At 34.4% G+C, this 22,902-nt stretch overlaps 1 pseudogene; it reads left to right on the forward strand.

The window, feature by feature from the left end:
• Nucleotides 1-16,993, forward strand: part of LOC113040097 (leucine-rich repeat and immunoglobulin-like domain-containing nogo receptor-interacting protein 3) — a 55,962-nt pseudogene extending 38,969 nt beyond the window's left edge.
• The last annotated feature ends 5,909 nt before the right edge of the window (nt 16,994-22,902 follow it).

A 22,902-nucleotide genomic window follows, 5' to 3' on the forward strand; every position in this document is an offset into this window, starting at 1 on the left:
ACACTGGTTTCATGTCTCTGTCTCACTGCTGTAGAAAGTTATTACAAAAAGAAAGTCAATTTTTGGACATTGCAATGTCCCTTTTCTACCAGAGGGGTAAAAAAGAAAGGTGTGAAAGATGTCCACTAGTCCCTCTCTATTGATATTGACACTGGGTTTACATGTCTCTGTCTCACTGCTTAGAAAGTTATTTAGAAAAAGGTAAATTTTAGACATGCAGTTCCCTAATCAGCCACTTGGGGTAAAATGAAAGGTTGTGAAAAATGTCCACTCTCTCTCTCTACTTGATTGACACTGGTTCATGTATCTGTCTCACTGCTGTAGAAAGTTATTACAAAAGAAGGTTAATTTTGGACATACAATTCCCTAATCAGCCACTAGGGGTTAAAATTAAAGGTTGTGAAAAATGTCCACTCTCTCCCTCTATTGATTGACAGTGGTTTCATGTCTCTGTCTCCCTGCTGTAGAAAGTTATTACAAAAATAAGAATAATTTTGGACATGCAATTCCCTAATAAGCCACTTGGGGTAAAACGAAAGGATGAGAAAAATGTCCACTCTCCCCCTCTATTGATTGACACTGGTTTCGTGTCTATATCTCCCCGCTGTAGAAAGTTATTACAAAAAGAATGTAAATTGTGGACATGCAATTCCTTTTTCTACCAGTAGGGGTAAAAAGAAAGGTTGTGAAAAATGTCCACTGTCCCCCTCTATTGATTGACACTGGTTTCATGTCTCTGTCTCACTGCTGTAGAAAGTTATTACAAAAAGAAGGTTAATTTTGGACATGCAGTTCCCTAATCAGCCACTTGGGGTAAAATTAAAGGTTGTGAAAAATGTCCACCCTCTCCCTCTATTGATTGACACTGGTTTCATGTCTATGTCTCCCTGCTGTAGAAAGTTATTACAAAAAGAATGTCAATTTTGGACATGCAATTCCCTTTTCTACCAGTAGGGGTAAAAAGAAAGGTTGTGAAAAATGTCCACTGTCCCCCTCTATTGATTGACACTGGTTTCATGTCTCTGTCTCACTGCTGTAGAAAGTTATTACAAAAAGGAGGCTAATTTTGGACATGCAATTCCCTTTTTTACCAGTAGGGGTAAAAAGAAAGGTTGTGAAAAATGTCCACTCTCTCTCTCTACTGATTGACACTGGTTTCATGTCACTGTCTCCTTGCTGTAGAAAGTTATTACAAATAGAAGGTTAATTTTGGACATGCAATTCCCTTTTCTACCAGTAGGGGTAAAATTAAAGGTTGTGAAAAATGTCCACTCTCTCTCTCTACTGATTGACACTGGTTTCGTGTATCTGTCTCACTGCTGTAGAAAGTTATTACAAAAAGAAGTTAAATTTTGGACATACAATTCCCTAATCAGCCACTAGGGGGTAAAATTAAAGGTTGTGAAAAATGTCCACTCTCTCCCTCTATTGATTGACACTGGTTTCATGTCTATGTCTCCCTGCTGTCGAAAGTTATTACAAAAAGAAGGTTCATTTTGGACATGCAATTCCTTTTTTTACCAGTAGGGGTAAAAAGAAAGGTTGTGAAAAATGTCCACTTTCCCCCTCTATTGATTGACAGTGGTTTCATGTCTCTGACTCCCTGCTGTAGAAAGTTATTACAAAAAGAAGGTTCATTTCGGACATGCAATTCCTTTTTTTACCAGTAGGGGTAAAAATAAAGGTTGTGAAAAATGTCCACTGTCCCCCTATATTGATTGACAATGGTTTCATGTCTCTGTCTCACTGCTTTAGAAAGTTATTAGAAAAAGGTAAATTTTAGACATGCAGTTCCCTAATCAGCCACTTGGGGTAAAATGAAAGGTTGTGAAAAATGTCCACTCTGTCTCTCTACTGATTGACACTGGTTTCATGTCTCTTTCCCTGCTGTAAAAAGTTATTACAAAAAGGAGGCTAAATTTGGACATGCAATTCCCTTTTTTACCAGTAGGGGTAAAAAGAAAGGTTTTGAAAAATGTCCACTCTCTCTCTACTGATTGACACTGGTTTCATGTCTCTGTCTCACTGCTGTAGAAAGTTATTACAAAAAGAAGATTTATTTTGGACATGCAATTCCCTTTTTTACCAGTAGGGGTAAAAAGAAAGGTTGTGAAAAATGTCAACTCTCCCCCTCTATTGATTGACAGTGGTTTTATGTCTCTGTCTCCCTGCTGTAGAAAGTTATTACAAAAAGAATGATAATTTTGGACATGCAGTTCCCTAATCAGCCACTTGGGGTAAGATGAAAGGTTGTGAAAAATGTCCACTCTCTCCCTCTATTGATTGACACTGGTTTCATGTCTCTGTCTCCCTGCTGTAGAAAGTTATTACAAAAAGAAGGTTAATTTTGGACATGCAATTCCCTTTTTTACCAGTAGGGGGTAAAAACAAAGGTTGTGAAAAATGTCCACTGTCCCCCTCTATTGATTGACAGTGGTTTCATGTTTCTGTCTCCCTGCTGTAGAAAGTTATTACAAAAAGAATGTAAATTTTGGACATGCAATTCCCTTTTCTACCAGTAGGGGTAAAAAGAAAGGTTGTGAAAAATGTCCACTCTCCCCCTCTATTGATTAACAGTGGTTTCATGTCTCTGTCTCCCTGCTGTAGAAAGTTATTACAAAAAGAATGATAATTTTGGACATGCAGTTCCCTAATCAGCCACTTGGAGTAAAATGAAAGGTTGTGAAAAATGTCCACTCTCTCCCGCTATTGATTGACACTGGTTTCATGTCTATGTCTCCCTGCTGTAGAAAGTTATTACAAAAAGAATGTCAATTTTGGACATGCAATTCCCTTTTCTACCAGTAGGGGTAAAAAGAAAGGTTGTGAAAAATGTCCACTGTCCCCTTCTATTGATTGACAGTGGTTTCATGTCTCTGTCTCCCTGCTGTAGAAAGTTATTACAAAAAGAAGGTTAATTTTGGACATGGAATTCCCTTTTCTACCAGTAGGGGTAAAATTCAGGGTTGTGAAAAATGTCCACTCTCTCCCTCTACTGATTGACACTGGTTTCATGTGTCTGTCTCACTGCTGTAGAAAGTAATTACAAAAAGAAGGTTTATTTTGGACATGCAATTCCCTTTTTTACCAGTAGGGGTAAAAAGAAAGGTTGTGAAAAATGTCAACTCTCCCCCTCTATTGATTGACAGTGGTTTTATGTCTCTGTCTCCCTGCTGTAGAAAGTTATTACAAAAAGAAGGTTAATTTTGGACATGCAATTCCCTTTTTTACCAGTAGGGGGTAAAAAAAAAAAAAGGTTGTGAAAAATGTCCACTGTCCCCTCTCTATTGATTGACAGTGGTTTCATGTCTCTGTCTCCCTGCTGTAGAAAGTTATTACAAAAAGAAGGTTCATTTTGGACGTGCAATTCCCTTTTTTACCAGTAGGGGTAAAAAGAAAGGTTGTGAAAAAGGTCCACTGTCTCCCACTATTGATTGAAACTGGTTTCATGTATCTGTCTCTTTGCTGTAGAAAGTTATTACAAAACGAAGGTTAATTTTGGACATGCAATTACCGTTTTTACCAGTAGGGGTAAAATGAAAGGTTGTGAAAAATGACAACTGTCGCCCTCTATTCATTGACACTGGTTTCATGTCTCTGTGTCCCTGCTGTAGAAAGTTATTACAAAAAGGTGGTTAAATTTGGACATGCAATTCCCTTATCAGCCACTTGGGGTAAAATGAAAGGATGTGAAAAATGTCCACTCTCTCCCTCTATTGATTGACACTGGTTTCATCTCTCTATCTTCCTTCTGTAGAAAGTTATTACAAAAAGAAGGTTAATTTTGGACATGCAATTCCTTTTTCTACCAGTAGTGTTAAAAAGAAAGGTTGTTAAAAATGTCCACTGTCCCCCACTATTGATTGACACTGGTTTCATGTCTATATGCCCTTTATCTAAAAAGCTATTACAAAAACACCTACTGAGCTATAGCAAAAAACGAAGAAAGTTTGCACTTTCCCCACGGTCCCTAACTGAAGGCTCTGCTGAGAGCGTTCTCTCCCGGCTTTTTGCACATTGCCACGGCTTGCACGGTGCCGTGCTTATTATATCGAGGGAAAATATAGAAAAAGAAGGATGTGAAACATGATCAGCTTTGCCCTTTTGGCGGTCACACTGCTTAGATTTCTTTAGGGCAATTCGTTTTGGAGTTATTGGCGTTTACCGCTGAATGTGTCACGAATATCGAAAACAAAACCAACTTGACCCCGCTAACATACAGCATCACACATAAAGATGAACGAGTTACATTCTCCTGTTTATTTGACCGACAGGTTTAATACAGTAACACAGGAGTTTTCTACAAATGGAAACACACCAAACTTTTTGATTACATCATGACTGAGCTGCTGCCAGTGTAAGTCTGTCTGATCATTTTGATGTGAAGCCAAACTATTTTACTTTCAGAGTAAAGTAGGATATGCAATGAGGGGAAAATGTAAGGTTGGAATTAACTGCATCAAGAAAAGCAAGTGTTCCAGATTAACTAGTTATTTAGCAATTGCATAATATTATTTAGTAGCATGCACTGAAAAAAAAAAGGTAGGATTTACTTAAGCCGCGTTTCCACCGCAGGAACTTTACCCAGGAACTAGGGACTTGGTCCGGTACTTGGTGTGTTTCCACCGCAGGAACCAGGAACTAAATAAAGTTCCGGGTAAAAAAATGCGCCCCAGAAAGTCCCTGCTGGCGAGGTGGTACTTTTTTAAAGTTCAGGAACTTTCGGGGGCGGGACTTTGGCGCTAAACATCCTGATTGGTTGAGTTGACGCAGCATTGGTTGAGTTCAACCACCATTTATTCGGATCAACATTTTCAAAATATTACTGTTATTGTGTCATGAAATGTAATTTTAAAAGTATTTCAGGCGAGAATGTAGTTGTTTAAAACTCAAATCTGTTGTTTATTTATAAAGACAGCGCCTATTTAAAAATGTGTTTCGCCGATCTCTGAGACGGTGAGCTCCACACGATCAGCGAGAGCTCAGTGATCATCTATCCGCCCAGAGGCAGCCTCACCTTGGATAGACCTTCTGATATGTGCCGCTGGCTCTGATGTGTCTTTAGTGGTTAAACATAACATATAATTCAGCTGCGGGGTAAATCTAACAGGTTTTCTTTGGTCTGTATTCAATTTATCTATATGTTAAAATGAAAATAAAAAAGGCAAGTCTATATAATATTTCGTTTCATTGTAATGGCTGTATATAACGTTACACTTATCCCTGAACTAAGTACATTTCTGCAGCTGTTATTATGTTTAAATGAAAACGAAAGGAGGCAGTGGTATTTTATATCCTATTTCGTTTTATTGTAAATGTACTGAGGGGAAAATTGCAGTAGCCAAAGCGATCTGAGTTCACGCAGCATTGGTTGAGTTCAACCACCATTTATTTGGATCATTTTCAAATATTTCTGTTATTGTGTCATGAAATGTAATTTTAAAAGTATTTCAGGCGAGAATGTAGTTGTTTAAAACTCAAATCTATGGTTTATTTATAAAGACCGTGCCTATTTAAAAAATGTGTTTCGCCGATCTCTGCGACGGTGAGCTCCACTCGATCAGCGAGAGCTCAGTCCTCATGTATCCGCCGAGATGCAGCCTCAAATCGGCTAGACCTTCTGATATGTGCCGCTGGCTCTGATGTGTCTTTAGTGGTTAAACATAACATATAATTCAGCTGCGGGGTAAATCTAACAGGTTTTCTTTGGTCTGTATTCAATTTATCTATATGTTAAAATGAAAATAAAAAAGGCAAATTTATATAATATTTCGTTTCATTGTAATGGCTGCATATACACATATCCCTGAACTAAGTACATTTCTGCAGCTGTTATTATGCTTAAATGAAAACCAAAGGAGGCAGTGGTATTTTATATCCTATTTCGTTTTATTGTAAATAGGAAAATTGCAGTAGCCAAGACGAGCTGACTGAAGTTATCAAGTACGCTGCTGTTTATAGATTTACCGGACTTGCGTCGTCGCGGACATCACACTCCCGAGTCAAATGCACAAAGTCTGAACTAACTACCGAGGATGCACGTCCAAAATCAGCATACTTTAAAAAAACAAACAAATCAGCAGTACTTTGTATTGAGAAACGCGCGCAGACCTACGTCACCAGTCTATTTGCCTAATCTTCCCGGTACTTTACACCGCGGTGGAAACGCAGAAAGCAACAGGTCTGGGGGGAAAAAAGTTCCTGGGAAAAAAAGTTCCTGGTAAAAATGTTCCGGGTAATTTCGGTGGAAACGCGGCAATACTTAGAAACTGCTTGTAAAGTTCACAAATGGTTACAAAGAAATGGCATTGAATTAAACATGAAATTTAGTTACAAAACTGAAATGGTATTTTCTTTTGAAACATTCTCCAATAATTGTTTAATTTCTACAGTGTATGGATGAACTAAAAAAAATTGATTTTGTGACAAAGTTGCATTGTAAAATATAATAATATATTAAAATATTTAATAAACATGTTTAATTTAGTTGCTAATTTTTATTTAGTTTAAAATGACGTACTAAAAAAGCTCAAGCTGAAATAAACATTAAAAACTAAATTACAAAAAAAGGTAAATGTTAAAATAAAATCTAATTCAATATATTTACAAAAACCCATTAATTTTTTATTTATTTTTTTTTGAGCTAGTTTTGCCAAGGCAACTTAAAATTTTCATTTGGTTTATTTTTTATTATTTTATTATTTTTTATTTTTTTCAGTTTGGTCATTTACAGATCATTCAATCCAATCATTTAAGATAAAGTACTAGAATAACTAAAACTAATTAAACACAAATTAAATATAGATAAAAAAAATTACAAAACACAACAAAATTACTACTTTAAAATTAAAAATCTAGCAACTTTAATAAAAACCATAAATAGCACTGTGTGAATGTCATTTAATTTTGATTAATGACGACAAAGCCGTTTTTTTCTTTGCAATAATAATGCATCAATCAGAATAACTCTAGGATTAATAATGTAACTGAGCTCGATTTCATGTTTACTTACATTTATTCTTATAGCAGATGCTTTTATCCAAAGCCACATGAGGAATAAGGGACAGAACAAGCAATTTGACAATATTCACAACAAGTGAGATTTTACTACATTTTTGCAAAACTTTACTTTACATGCATGACCTCTTTTGGAAAACAGTTTAATAAATAATGCTTTTGTTGCACTTCTAAATATGCAAAAAGTTTTCTATTAGGCATTAGGTTAATCTAGTTATTTTGAAAGAGTGTGTGTGTGTGTGTGTGTGTGTGTGTGTTATGATCGGCTCAGCATGCTGATGTTCAGCCGGATCAAACGTGGAGTTTATGAATCTCTCTGTGACTGAAATCTGTTAATCCAAAGCGGCTGGAATCACACGGAGAGGAAATCTGAGCGATTCCTGCTGAGGGTCAACAGGTAAATTCTGGTGACTTTTCCAAATGCCAACATCTCCCAGAATGCCACAGAAGATGAACCACCTGCCAGTGATCTACAGAGAGAGATAAACCAAGTTACATATAATATAATAAAGCCAGTTGCAAAGCAAAGCATATAAAGTTATGAATAAAAAAATTGCATCAAGTTGCAGCATGTAGATAGTGTTTACGTTTTTCGTGCTTTTTTGAAGCTTTGATTGTGTTTACAGTGTGCAATATAACATGTGTTCATGTTTCGCGTGTAAAAAAACACAGCATTAAAAACCAATAAACACCAATTCAAAAGAATATAAATAATTAGTGCATAGATAATCCTAAAGTAACAGTTGTGAAGCAAAGTGATAAACTGTGTAAAGAACAGGATAGAAACAAGTGGTTTTTTTGTCGCATCACAAATCTAGGACGTTGCTTTTGTTTTTCTAAAGTTGTTCCTGTGACATCAAGCTGTCAAAGCCTTTCTGGGTCTGTGATTTTTAAGAAAGCTGTGCTTCTTTCTTCGGCCAAACAGAGCGAGTCTAAAGGCCTTTGGAGCTCACTGTGCTAATTGGGTCGTCAGAAAGAAGGCGGTAATTATGCATTTGGGTTCTGGCAGCGTTCTGTCAAACAATCCCAGCATTCTCTCTGAGGCCACATAGAGATGACAGGTGTGTGTGTGTGTGTGTGTGTGCTGCTGAGTGTGTGTGTGTGTGTGTGTGCTGAGTGTGTGCCTTTTAATTTGCATTCTTTCTCTTTTGCTTTCTGCAAAATATCATCAATATAGAGGAAGATTGGGCTGTTTAGAATTCATTGTAAAAAAATATTTTTCAAAGTTATCAATAAAACAAATAATATAAGAGTAAGTTTTACAAGAAAATTATATTTCAGACTTTCCACAAAAAAAAAAAAAAAAAATTAATGCAAACGTTTATAAACTGAAATCACATGCTAGTAAACAAATTGCAGTAGTTTGTGCAACATTGAATAAATAAGTGTTTTTTACATTTAAAAAAGTAAAAATTTGATTAAAATAAAACATTGAAGTATTAAAATAAATGTAAATCTAAAGCTAAACATAACAAATTTGCATAACAAACACTAAAAATAAATCTTAAACTAACAAATAACAAGTTAACTAAAAGTAAAATAAAAATAATATAAAGTGATGAATAAACAGATTATGCTGCTCAGCCTTCAGTGTAAAAGATGATTTATCCAAGTTGCCAATAAAACTAAGATTATTTGTTAGTAAAACTGAAATAACATGCCAGTTGCAAAATAAAGTATATAAAATGATGAATAAACAAAATGTATAAAGTTACTTTGGATAAATATGTATGTGGTGTTTACCTTTTTAAAAATTACTAAAAATATAAATCAAAAAATAATAATATCACAATGAAAGTAAATATTTTTTTTATATTTTTTTAAAGCAAATAATATAACGTGGTGAATAATCAAATTGTGCCATTCAGCTATCATTATAAAAAATATATTTTTTCAAAGCTGTGTAAGTAAAGTTTTGCGAGAAATACTTTTGCAGTCTTTCTACTTTTCAAAATTTCATGTTAAATTCAGTGTTACTTTCCATTTCCTTGTAATTATTCATGAAGTTTACTAGAGATTTCTAAGTGACAACTGTTATTGTTATTTAATCTCATTTTTTTTATATATATTTAAATTTTTGGTATTTGAAATAAATCTGATATTAAATATTTTTTAAATTAAATTAAATTAAATTAAATTAAATTAAATTAAATTAAATTAAATTAAATTAAATTAAATTAAATTAAATTAAATTAAATTAAATTAAATTAAATTAAATTAAATTAAATTAAACCCCATTATAACAAGCAGCCAAAGAAAAGAGCCACAGCAGCAGATTCAATGAGAAAATAGAGACGGATATGAATGATCTGTTTAATACAGACCCTGAGAAGAGCCCAGCGTCTGAATCTTTTATGGCTGGAGAAATAAAATAAATGAAAAAGGCTTTTGGCACTGGTACATTACAGGGAAGTGATTAATATGTCTTGGCTGGAGGATGAATGTATATATGTATCTTTCTCAATGCATTTACAGCAGTATAAACCTGTAGATGCCAGAGACCATGTTTGCTTTTCATTTCTGCAAAAGAGTAGCTCAAAAACACCAAACATGTTAATTTGACATAACAAATAAGCCAAAGGCCTTGTTTCGACTTGCTTTATTACAATTAAATGTAAAGTTTTTTCAATAATACTCACACAATCTGCCGTTTTCATTGTGCAAACATTAAATATTTCAGTTAAGACTGTGAATATTAACAAAAGTGACAGTAAAGACATTCATAATGTTACAAAAGACTTCTACTGCAGAGGAATGCTCTTCTATTTAAAGGAAAAATCTTTTCCATGATTTGTCAATACAACTTGATTTCCAAATCAACTTCATGACATCATGTTTAGTTTTTTGGTTGATTTAATTAATGCAATTATTTGTGCATTCAGTGAATATTTAATAAAAACATTAACTTGCTAAAGAGTTAATTTAACTCAATTTTAGGCAACCATGCAAGTTTTACTGATAATTGTAATAAACTGATGAAAGATTATTTGATAACTTTGTTCGCTTGAATAAGTTTATACTATATTTAGTCTGAAGTTAGGACAGCAAAACAAAATATTAAACACTGATTAATCAATTTTTATCGTTAATAATCAGAAATGTTTTTTGAGCAGTAAATCAGCATGTTAGAATGATTTCTGAAGACTGGAATAATGATGCTGAAAATACATCTTTGATCTCAAAAATAAAATACATTTTAAAATATATTCATAGTGAAAACAGCTGTTTTAAAATATAATAATTTTTTTTACATTTTTTAACTATATTTTTGATCAAATAAATGCAGTAAATCATCATATTAGAATGATTTCTTAAGATCATGTGACACTGAAGACTGGAGGAATGATGGTGAAAATTCAACAGCGCATCACAGAAATAAATTAAATATTAAAATAAATTCAAATATAAAACTGCTATTTTAAATTGAAATAATATTTCGCAATATTACTGCTTTTACTGTATTTTTAACAATATAAATGGAGCCATGGTGAGCAAAAGAGACTTCTTTTTAAAAATCTTACCGCTCTCAAACTCTCAAACAGAAGCATGGATCAATCAGAAAACAGAATATACTGATATCAGTCATGCATTTGCTTTAGATTATTTATGATGTTTAGTAAAGTGCTTGTCGGTAGCACTTTATCATTGCTATTGATTTTTATGCTTCTTTTAAATTATTCAACACATAATCATCCCCACTAACCTAAAGCCAAAACCTTGAAGAGAAATCTTACTTTCAAAAACTTTTTACAACATTTTTACTTTTGAGGATGTTTCTGAAGGGAGGTTTTGTACATATACACGCACACAGATCAAGCTACTCTTTCTTACCTTGTAGTTTAAAAAAAAAGATGTATACATTGTGGATTTTAAGCTGAATAAGACTTATGGGTTTATTTCAGCTGGTTTCACCTGGTTTTCGGCGGCCCAGGACTGATTTAACTACACTGATGAGGATGATGGTAATTGCCACAGAGATGAAGAGAGGTCATGTGACTGAGGGGCCCATCACACACACACACACACACACACACACAAACACAGAGCTTGAATTGAAAGCGATACATTGTATGGGTCAAAATTATAGATTTTTCTTTTATGCCAAAAATCAATAGGATATTAAGTAAAGATCATGTTCCATGAAGATATTTTATTATGCATTGCTATGATTTAATTTGGACAACTTTAAAGATTATTTTCTCTATATTTAGATTTTCTTTGCTCCCTCAGATTCCAGATTTTTTCAAATAGCTATTAAGTTTTTATCTCAATGAATGTCATACTCTACCAATCATTTCTTTGCTCTTAACAGAACGTTTGCGTCCTTCTCGGCGCCATTGCGTTTGTTCATAAAGGTCTTATTTGCATTTGAAAAACATTCATTCAATCCTAATACAAGCACACACAGTCACGCAACAATAGAGTTAGATTACAGAGAAGAGAAAGCAATCAGAGTCCATTCAGAGCTGAACACAGCAGACCTGAAGCAGACAGCACATGCATTTCAGTCCAATAAAGAAATCAACACTGGGGAAAAAAATAAAAATTCACAATAAGATTGTACATTAGTTAACATGAACTAACAATGTAAAATAGCTCTATAATAAATTAGTTTTAAATTAATTATTATAAGTTAAAATAATAATAATAATATAGTAATTTAATAATAAATAATAATGCACTTTATTATAATTATTTTTTTATTATTATTTATTACATTAATTATATGTAATTAATGCTGTGCTTTGAGTCCAAAACAAATAACATAAAACTTAACCTAAATTAATTTCAACATTTAACTATAATATTAAAATCAGAATTTTATTATTAAATGGAACTAAGAACTAAGAACTAACAATAAAGTCCTTCACACTTTTCAATAAGTTTGCATTTTTTGTTAACATCATTTAATATACTGCATGCAAATACAGCATTTGATTAAAACAATTTATTAGTAAATGTTTAAGATTAATTATTATTATTGTCAATACTAATTTTATTTAATTTTAAAAAGATTAAATTAAATATTCATCAGTGATAAAAAATAAAATAAATCTATGATTAATAGAAAAAATAAAATATTCGAAATAATTCTAAATAGCAATTAAACAGAACTGGGTAAGCAAAAAAAAAAAAAAACTCCTGTCACTCCAGATGGCTTCTCATAATGAGATATTTATAAAAAAAAAGTTAACGCTAAATAGTCCTATATATATTCAGAGAAAACAGCTCATAAAACTCTAATTCTGTAAATCCGTAATCAGACATCTGCAATTTACACACATGCATAATTTATAAGGACATGCTACAGTTTGATATCAGATATGAGAGGCTATTAAAACCCTGCTGCAAACACACACTGGAGGATTAATCATCTTTATTCCTGGATTAAACTCAACCACACACACCTGGAGACTCTAATCAATGGCTTTAGCTAAACTCCTTCATTAACTCTAGAGTAATTAGTTCAGATTTACAGATTCTGAGGTCTGTGACAACTCTTACATCTAGTAAAAGTAAAACCATGTTAAAATGTTCCTGTCTTGTCACTCATTCACTCATTACATTTCAAAATAAGTATTTTTGTATATTTTTCTAAATGGCAAAAACAGTGCAAATAATGGCAATAAAATAATAATTTGAAAAAAATATGAATAAAAAAGAAATTGTATAATATTAAACATGCAACAAAAATATGTACATGCATTATTGTTTTACATTTTAATTATTATATAATTTAGTATACATGCTATTTAAAAATTCCGAGTTTGCAGAGAATTTGCTGTTCTTGCGAAACTTGTTTATCCAGATTTTATTTCCATCTCGGAACGCCACTTAAATAGCTCTGTGACTACAACTACAGACTGATTCATTATTATAGCAAATGCATTTTCTTTGTATGGCTGTGGTTTGATGAGATGCATGTGTCAGAGGAGCTTTAGCGCCATCTACAGGATCTCCTCTTCAATACAACGAACATTGAGAAAGCTATTTTAGGTGCTTTAACTGGGCACCATTCCTTGGTTTCAAGCAAATTGCATAAAGCATATATTGGCAACGAACAAAAACTTCAAGCAATTTTAATACAAATATATTTTTTATATATATAAAAAAAATTTGCAATAAAATACTTAAAATAATTGTTTAATTATTATTAAATTCACTTGGTTCTGCCTCACAATGGGTGTTTTGATATGCCATGTCAAACCATGTGCTGTAGTGCAACACTTTTATAATTTTAAATTAATTTGTCACAATATGAAATAATGCAGTCTTTAAGAAAAAGTGGTGCGGCTTTTTAAGTGTACTTCACTCTCGCACCACACGAGGGCGCCAGAGCATCACTGTCAGAACCTTTAACCCTGGAGCAGATCATCTGCATCTGAATAATATCTAGACATATTATTAATGCGGTCTGACACTCAACACATGAGGAACATTGATATAATGTTTGCAGATATATCTGTGAAATATATAAAGTGTCTTCCAGTCTTTACATTCAGTTTCCAGATCAGGGTGTTTTTAGACCATGATACCTGATTGCCTGACGTCATAGTGATGGTAGGTTTAGGGGTGGGGTTAGGTAAGGGTGATTTTTACATTTAATCATTTAGCAGACGCTTTTATCCAAAGCAACTTACAAATGTGAACAATAGAAGCAATCAGACCAACAAGAGAACAAAAACAAAAAGGGCCATGACAAGTCTCAGTTGCTCAAATGAAGTTCTTAGCAATGCATGGTTTCAGCAGCATAAGAGTGTGTTTAGTTTGCTGTTTTGAGAGCTGTTACCTGAGTTTGAAGAAATGTACCAAACCGATTGAGAAAAACTGTAATATCCTAATGATTTTTGGCATAACAGAAAAATGTTAATTTTTGCTCGAGTTGTTCTTTTAAAGCTGCGGTAGGGAACTTTTGACGCTCTCGCGGTTAATAAACAGAACTGCTTGCGTCTTGCGGAAGAACATCGTAGCCGGAACTACTTCTCTCTGTTTATGTCTATTAAGAATCACAAAGGTACTGGGTTACTCCGCCGCGGTACCCCAAAGCAATCTAAAATAGTCCGAATATAAACACTTATTATAGGTGCACCCTAGTGATTCAGGACAAGCTAAAAACACGGTTTGGAAAATGGATTCATGGTGTACTCGCTTATTATATACATTTTTCTACATTTTGAACACAAACAAAGTTACGGACCGCAGCTCTGATTGGTTGATTTCTTACCGGGAGCGGATTACTTTCTGTAAATGGCAATAGGAGCACTGGGAGGAGCCAGAGGAGCTTGATTTTTACACAGATTATCTGTCTCATATTCTACTGTCAGGACATAATGACAGGTTTAACAAATATGTAAAAAATATATTTTTACAAAAGTTCCCTACAGCAGCTTTAATGCACTTTGCATCACAATTGTGTGACTTAAATTGTCTAATCTTCAAATGGTGTGCTGAATTGAGTCTCTGGCTGGTGTCCATCAGAAGAGCTCAGATCTCCAGCAGCAGGAGGTTTGATGTGGTTCAATGCTGTTTGTCTGTCTCTGTTTTCTCTCTTTAATCACTGCGTCTCATGCGGAGCACAAACACAGAGCAGGATGAAGTCGTCTGTCCAGCTTTGATGAGGACGAGGATGTTTTAATGAGGTTTTCTCTGCAGGACCTCGTCAGTGTTTTATATTAAAGCTCTGAGCTGTGATTGGATCAGGACAGCTCGTCTGTGTAAACTAAACTACATTGTAAAAGATTTAGTGTGGAATTTACTTTGAAACAAGTTTTACTCAGATACCGCAAGTAAACTTTAACAAATAATGAGAAAGAAACACTGAAGGAAACACTGTGTGTGTTAAAGCTTTAGTGTCATTTGAGGATGGAATAGCTCAAGATAAAGGAACTAAACCTGTATTGGTGTTTTCAAAATAGTGATGCTCAAAATTTTGGAAACCGCTAAAATATGTCTGCATTAATTATTTTCCTATTTAAAAATAGGGATGTAAAAAATGCGATTTTTATTGACAAAATTTCAGTGCAATCACTATTCAAAAAAGTGCATGGCAAAAAAATAAAATAAATAGAAAATAGTTTATAAAAAAAATAGTATTTTCTTTTTTATAATTTCAGCTGAATATTATTGAGTTCAAAATGGTGATGCAATGGAATTTTGGCAACCGAAAATATTCGTCTGAAAAAAAAAAATATATATATATATATATATTTTTTTTTTTTTAGTTGCTGAAATTTCAGTTCATTACTATTTCAAAACTGTATGCATGCTAATTTTTTTATTCACATTTTTTTTAGTAAAAAAAAAAAAGGTTTTTACAATATTTACAATATTTTGTTGCACCAATGTCAAAATAGTGTGTTTGCGAGTGTCAGAATTTTTTATAAAAAAAAAATTTGTGATGGAAAACGTAATATTTTTTTTACAAATACTTATTTTACAAATTGTTCAATTTTAGCGACTGAAAATATTCATCCTAAAAATAAAAAAGATTATAGAATAGAATATTTATAGAATTTTAGAATATATTTTTTGAGGGGTGTTTTGTAATTTCTCCCAGGTGTGTAACAGCAGATGTGCTCAGATGTTTGAGATGTTGGACAGGGTTTATCAGGTCTGTGTGTGAAGATCTGCGGGTCACAGATACTGACACACACATGTGTGTGTGTGTGTGTGTGTTCTTCACATGTCTCACATCTTCTCTCTCCTGGAGATGAAACATGATCAGTGCTGTTCTCTGGCCCCCGCCAGCACAGGAATGTCCTGAGAGAGAAATACACTGATTTACAGAAGACTTTCAACCTTTCACCTCAATTATTTAATCAAGTGCAGGGCCAAAGTAGAATAGAATTGTTGTGCCCAGTCTTTAAAAAAAAAAAAAAATAGAACTTTAATAAAATATAAAAGTAAATAAATAAATAGTATTTAAATTGTATTATTTATTAAATAAAATAAAGCAGTTTTACTACGATAAAACCCGGGTTCATTTTGGTAAGGTTGTGATGTCCACAAGTTTTTGTTGAAGACATTAAAGAAGCTGTAGAATTGGCCAAAAATAAAAAATTGGTGACCTTTGCATGCATTTGTAATAATGCAAAAAGTTTATTTTGTATTACATTGTTTTAACAGTTTTATTCAATAAAACCATATGATTATTATTAATTAACCAATCATTATTGCATCATTGTTTATATATGATATATTTTAAGCCATGAAAACTTGAATATTAAGTCAAATGCGTTGTTGGTGAAATTAAAACACGTTACTATCATCTACAGTCAAAAAAGTTTCACAGGATTATGAACGTAGCTAACTGAAATTGATGCATAGATATAGATATACATTATGAATGTTTAGATTTCTATTTTATATGTATATGTAAATATTAATATAGAACAATTTTTTTTTAGCAAATGGGATGATGCCCCCCCGAGAGTTGGTGCCCTATGCAAACTGTGTTTATACCATTTAGGCCAAAACTGAACATTTATTTTTTGCTTAATATTTTTAGTTGCCAAAATTAAAGCCTGTCAGTATTTCAAAATTGTGATGCACCAAAAAAAAAAAGAAAAGTAATTTAATTTTATATATATTTATAATATATATCATTTTTAAATATAAATTTTCCTATATATTTCTGTGCATCACTGTTTTATAATAATGCAATACAATAAACAGGACTAATAAAATAAACAAAATATTTCGTTATAATATTTAGAAATAATTCTCATCAGTGACTTCACTGCAGGACCCTCGAGGCGTCCGGATCAGTGCCTGAAGTTTGCTAAGGAACAGATGCAGCACATTAACTCTCTGCTCTCCAGATTGGCCTGTGTTTGAAGCTCATGTTCCTCTTCTGTGGCATTTTGCTGCAGTGTGTAACCCGAGAGTGACCCGAAAGCTGCAGGGGTCCTGGTGTGGGAGGTCCAGCTCCGTGTGCATCACTGACTTCATCAGAGAGACCAGACAGCTCTTATGAAGCACCAAAATAGTAATGCACTTGAATTTCTTCCCATATGCCAAGAAAGAAAAGAAATATTTTTGAAAATATAGCAAAGATAATTGCTGAAATATATAATATATATTTTCTACCAGCAAAATTTCTAGACATTCTTTGTTTAACTTGTTTAAAATATTTTTAATGCATTTACAACTTCATTTTTGCCTCCATATACTTTCAGTCAAAGAAAATACATTCACATTTCACATTTGAAGAAAAACTATTTGTTGTCTAATGCACATGAACATATAACAAATAAAAAATAATAAATGATTATAAATCATTATTCCATCCACATTTGCATTAAACAAATGAAGGCTACTTTAAGTTTTATTTTTTTATTTTACTTTTTATTTTATTTTTTTGCCCCTGAAATACATTTTGGAATATATTTTCCTATATGAATGTGGAAAGATATTTTCTATTTCAAAAATATTTTTAAATTAACCTCATTGTTTACAAAATATATTTAAAATATATTCTGGCCAGAATTTATTATTATTATTATTTTACTTTTTTGTCTCTTTTGGTCACACACACAAACACAGACACACACACACACACACACAAACAAACACACACACACACACACACACACACACACATATATGGGAATAATATTGTATGAACGAACGGTTTGTTTTTTTGGTTTCGCTGAGATGATTCATGTTTGTTCTGGATGAAGCCGAGAGCAGCTGGATTCATCATATCATCATTAAAGCAGATAAAAGAGCTTCAGGAAACATTTCAAACTGTTCATTCCCTTTGAACTCATAATAAAGAGCAACAAATCTAAACAGTGATTTCCCCATAAATACAGCAGATTAGAAACAAAGCATCCGACGAGATCTTAGAAAGTCCGTGATGATCAACACTTGACTCTTTCAGACGTGCAAAATTGCATGCACAAAATGCATTGGTTAAACGTTCACGCTTTAAAAGAGTTCATCCAAAAATTCAAATGTGCTCATTCCAGATCAGGATGACTTTATTTCTTCATCAGGTTTATTAAAATGTAGCATTGCATCGGTGTCTCGCCAATGGATGCTCTGCAGTGAATGGGTGCCGTCAGAATGAGAGTCTGATAAAAACATCACAATAATCCACAGCACTCCAGTCCATGTGATGTGATGTTTTTATCAGCTGTTTGGACTCTCAATTTGACGGCACCCATTCACTGCAGAGCATCCATTGATGAGACACTGATGCAATGCTACATTTCTCCAAACCTGATGAAGACACAAACTCATCCTAATCTCAGATGAACTGAGGGTGAGTACATTTACAGCACATGTTCATTTTTCACTATTCCTTTAGCTTTTGTGACAGCAAACTAATAACATGTTTTCCTTGCATGCAATTGTGAATCACTTTAGAGAAGCTAAATCTTCTAAATGCATGCATATAAATGTATAACATTTTGGTCCCTATAGTGTCTGCACCTGAATGACCTCCACACACACACACACACACACACCTTCTGAGTCTCATATCATATAAAGCCCTTCATTTCTCAGCTCTGCTTCATGGCACACGCCTCTGAAATATGACATGTTTAATCCTGGCAGTGTGGTGTTGGATATCTGTGATATGAGCTGAGCTTCTGTGAGCACAGAGCCGCCCTTCAGACTCCAGCAGATACGATCAGTGTCCTGTCAACAGCTGCCCAATACTGGACACACTCTCAGAACACAGGACGGCCGAATTCAGCTCCGTACACGAGGAAAAACTGCATTCAGTTCAGCTGACTGACTGTGCTTCGGCTAATCAGTGCTGATGGTGAAGTAATTAATGTCAAGTGTGTAAGTGAGGAGAACATGTGCTGACTTAATTATTTCCTTCATATATACGTCTATAAATCTATATCTAGTTTAAATTAATTTTATGAGTCTTTTGAAATATTCCTTATGTGACATTCAGAATTAAGTTGCAATCACATAATTGCTATATTTTTATGCTGTTGTTGATTGAAAATGATTATAAAAAAATATTAAATATAATCATATAATTTTATTAAAACTATATATAATTTTATTCATTTAATTCATTTTATATAAATATTATAATAAACAGTATAATTGTATACATTTCATTATTTTATATAATTTTATTAATTTAATTTATTTTTATATAATTATCTAAATCATAAACATTATTATAAAATAATTATTCAATGTATTTGTATATTTTAATCTAATTATTTATTAATTTATTTTATACAATTATTTAAATTATAAATATGATAAATAAATTATTCAATATAATTGTATATATTTTTAAATATGATTTTTTTTTATTATGATTGTTTTAATTTCTAGATCAAATGTTAAGGTCTGAAATGAAAATAGCCTTTTAAATAGACTTATCTTTTGACTCAAGAACCTGTGAGCAAATATAAAATGATTGTAACATCTGGTACAACAGTGGTACATTGGCACTTTTTAATCCAAACTTTCCACATTTAATTTCATGTATTAAGGGAGTTTTATATGGCTGGGACATTAAGAGACAGAACATTTGTGCCAGACAGAAAGCACAGATAAATGTGTGAAAATCTGGAGGGAAAAGAGCAGTAGTGTGTGGATCGCAGTTCATCAGTTACTGAGTGTTTGACACACGGAGGCCCAAGGAGGGAGAGAGACTCGAGAGACGCCCTTCATTACTGTCTCACCCGCTCACAGACAGACATCATCCATCAGAGCTGCTCCGACACGCTTCACCTCGTCTGAAGGGCTTTTGATGTGCTGCAGGCAGTGGAGCATGTTCCCTCCACTTCTTCAACATTTCTCCCTTCACCTTAATGCTTTATTTTTAACTCGTCAGGAAAGTTTATCATATGTATTTGCTTTAAAGTTCACGCGTAAGAAGATACGACAGAGTGCTCAATTCAGTACTCTATACTACAATAAAAAAACAAATAGTGTGGGGGGGGTTGCTACTTAGTTTCTAGAGTTTCCTGGGTGGTTGCTAAGGTGTTGCTATGTAATTTACAGTGTTTTTTTTGGGGGGGGGGTTGCTACATAGTTTCTAGTGTTTCCTGGGTGGTTGCTAGGGTGTTGCTATGTAATTTACATTGTTTTTTTTGGGGGGGGTGCTATGTATTTTCTAGTGTTTCTTGGGTGGTTGCTAGGGTGTTGCTATGTATTTTACAGTGTTAGTTTGGGGGGGGGGGTTGCTACATCATTTCTAGTGTTACCTGGGTGGTTGCCAGAGTGTTGCTATGTAATTTACAGTGTTTTTTGGAGGGGGGTTGCTACTTAGTTTCTAGTGTTTCCTGGGTGGTTGCTAGGGTGTTGCTATGTAATTTACAGTGTTTTTTTTGGGGGGGGGGTGCTATGTATTTTCTAGTGTTTCTTGGGTGGTTGCTAGGGTGTTGCTATGTATTTTACAGTGTTAGTTTGGGGGGGGGGGTTTTGCTACATCATTTCTAGTGTTACCTGGGTGGTTGCCAGAGTGTTGCTATGTAATTTACAGTGTTTTTTTTGGGGGGGGGTGCTATGTATTTTCTAGTGTTACCTGGGTGGTTGCCAGAGTGTTGCTATGTAATTTACAGTGTTTTTTGGAGGGGGTTGCTACTTAGTTTCTAGTGTTTCCTGGGTGGTTGCTAGGGTGTTGCTATGTAATTTACAGTGTTTTTTTTGGGGGGGGGGGGTGCTATGTATTTTCTAGTGTTTCTTGGGTGGTTGCTAGGGTGTTGCTATGTATTTTACAGTGTTAGTTTGGGGGGGGGGTTGCTACATCATTTCTAGTGTTACCTGGGTGGTTGCCAGAGTGTTGCTATGTAATTTACAGTGTTTTTTGGAGGGGGGTTGCTACTTAGTTTCTAGTGTTTCCTGGGTGGTTGCTAGGGTGTTGCTATGTAATTTACAGTGTTTTTTTTTGGGGGGGGGGGTTGCTACTTAGTTTCTAGTGTTACCTGGGTGGTTGCTAGGGTGTTGCTATGTAATTTACAGTGTTTTTTGGGGGGGGGGGGTGCTATGTATTTTCTAGTGTTTCTTGGGTGGTTGCTAGGGTGTTGCTATGTATTTTACAGTGTTAGTTTGGGGGGGGGGTTGCTACATCATTTCTAGTGTTACCTGGGTGGTTGCCAGAGTGTTGCTATGTAATTTACAGTGTTTTTTGGAGGGGGGTTGCTACTTAGTTTCTAGTGTTTCCTGGGTGGTTGCTAGGGTGTTGCTATGTAATTTACAGTGTTTTTTTGGGGGGGGTGCTACGTATTTTCTAGTGTTTCCTGGGTGGTTGCTAGGGTGTTGCTATGTAATTTACAGGTTTTTTTTTGGGGGGGGAGGTAGTTGCTACGTATTTTCTAGTGTTTCCTGGGTGGTTGCTAGGGTGTTGCTATGTAATTTACAGTGTTTTTTTGGGGATTGGTTGCTACATGGTTTCTAGTGTTTCCTGGGTGGTTGCTAGGGTGTTGCTATGTAATTTACAGTGTTTTTTTGGGGAGTGGTTGCTACGTAGTTTCTAGTGTTTCCTGGGTGGTTGCTAGGGTGTTGCTATGTAATTTACAGTGTTTTTTTGGGGAGTGGTTGCTACGTAGTTTCTAGTGATTCCTGAGTGGTTGCCAGGGTGTTGCTATGTCATTTACAGTGGGGTTTTTTTGGAAGTGGTTGCTACGTAGTTTCTAGTGTTTCCTGGGTGGTTGCCAGGGTGTTAACGGGTGTTTCTAGGGTGTGTCCCAGAGTTCTTGGCTGCTTAAGTGTTCTCTCTGGTTATTATGTGTTGCTATGTACTTCCTAGGGGTTCCTGGATGGTTGCTTAGCAGCCCAAGTCAAATGGAGCACATGCAGTGCTGTTTTAATACTCGGGGTTTGTTCAGAATGATTTCAGAGAAACTCTTCATGCTTAATGCGCTACAGCTGACGTCTTGATTTAATAAGGCGTTTGTTTCTCCTCCCCTGATGAGTTTATAAAACAGTCTTAATAGGTCACAGATCTGGCGTTCCTCCGTTGGGCCCCGGGGCTCCTCCAGCATACTGTTCATATTCCAGCAGATCTCTGAGATTGACGAGCGTCGCTGCATCGAGGAAGATGAGAGACACACAGGCGACGAGTAAAGCGTCTGGGAGGAACTTCATTCCAGACGTCATTCAACTATAACAAACGTGCAACTTTAAAATGACATTAAATGTTCATTTCTCCAGATCTTTCTCAGAGTACAGCTCATAATAACTTACAGAGCCGCTTTATTACAAACATTCTGAAATGATTCATCGCTGAATCTAAAATCATCCAGGTTTATTGAGAATGTTTTTATTTTTCATATCCAGGACCGGAAACTTTAAGAAATCTCTCAGGTTCATCTAAAAAATCATCATTTCTGGCGTTAAGGAATTGTTAAGGAACTGCATGAGGGCTTTGCGAGTTTAATGAAAAGCTAATAATGAATAAAATATCACAGGTGTTCACTTTTTAAAATGACAACAGACAAAATGAAACACTTCAGTTTTTTGTAAGATCTCAGTTTGAAATGTGATAATCAGATGTGAATTAAAAACTGACAGAAATGACTCATTTTTTACCTTGTTGTCGGTAGATAAATGAACTATTGAGCGATATGGACTATAAACTTGCAAGAGTGTGTTATTTTAAGATGTATTGTTTTCCTAAAAATCTACAGGCCCAAATATTTTTAACATTCACTTTGATCCCGACGTGAGTCAGTCAGTGGAGGTCTACACACACACACACACACACACACACACACACACACACACACACACACATTGAGTCAGTGTGGGTCTTTGGGATCCATCCGCTCGTTCCCAGTGTGACCCAAAAACGCCACAATTGCTTCCATAAGTGCCGTTGTATTGCGGTCGTTGGGCGAAGCAGAATTTCTTCCAGATCTTCCAGCCTGAAGGAGCATTTGTGACGTCTCCAGCTGG

Source organism: Carassius auratus, chromosome 2, assembly GCF_003368295.1.
Source record: "Carassius auratus strain Wakin chromosome 2, ASM336829v1, whole genome shotgun sequence".
NCBI lineage: Eukaryota > Metazoa > Chordata > Actinopteri > Cypriniformes > Cyprinidae > Carassius > Carassius auratus.